Genomic DNA, 565 nt, shown 5'->3' with positions numbered 1-565 from the left:
CAGCATCTACAAAACCTTCAAGTTTCAAACCACCAGCTATGAAAGTAAGACATGTCTCCGATGAACCTTTTAAGTACCTCATGATCCATTTAACTGCCTCCCAATGCTGCTTTCCAGGATTGCTCATATATCGGCTTACAACTCTCACTACATGGGCAATGTCTGGTCTAGTACAGACCATGACATACATTAAGGAGCCAATAGCTGAGGCGTATGGAATCTTATCCATGTATCCACATTCTAGCTTAGTTTTTGGTGATTGGTCTTTACTGAGCTTGAAATGATTCTCCAGAGGTGTACTTACTGGCTTAGCATTATCCATACTAAACCTGCTGAGAACCTTCTTGACATACTCTGTCTGTGAAAGCTTTAGTATGTCTTTGTCTTTGTCTCTGATGATTCTCATGCCAAGTATTTGTTTAGCAGCTCTCAGATCCTTCATTTCAAACTATTTTGACAACTATTGCTTTAGCTTGTCAATCTCTTTCATGCTGGATCCTGCAATCAACATATCATTCACATACAACAGTAGAATGATATAGGAGTTGTCAAAATGTTTGACATA

The 565-nt window shown here is 38.9% G+C and overlaps 1 long non-coding RNA gene across 1 annotated transcript in view; it reads left to right on the top strand.

Annotated features, from left to right (window-relative positions):
- Positions 1-285: 285 nt before the first annotated feature.
- Positions 286-565, top strand: part of LOC105134552 (uncharacterized) — a 17,667-nt gene continuing 17,387 nt past the window's right edge. The window contains exon 1 of the long non-coding RNA XR_844012.1: positions 286-296. This is a non-coding gene — a long non-coding RNA (uncharacterized LOC105134552). The remainder of the gene's footprint in view (positions 297-565) is intronic.

Source organism: Populus euphratica, unplaced genomic scaffold (assembly GCF_000495115.2).
Source record: "Populus euphratica unplaced genomic scaffold, PopEup_1.0 scaffold213.1, whole genome shotgun sequence".
In the NCBI taxonomy this organism is placed as follows: domain Eukaryota; kingdom Viridiplantae; phylum Streptophyta; class Magnoliopsida; order Malpighiales; family Salicaceae; genus Populus; species Populus euphratica.
Note: the sequence above shows the minus strand (reverse complement) of the source record. Positions and strands in the feature narration are given on the sequence as shown.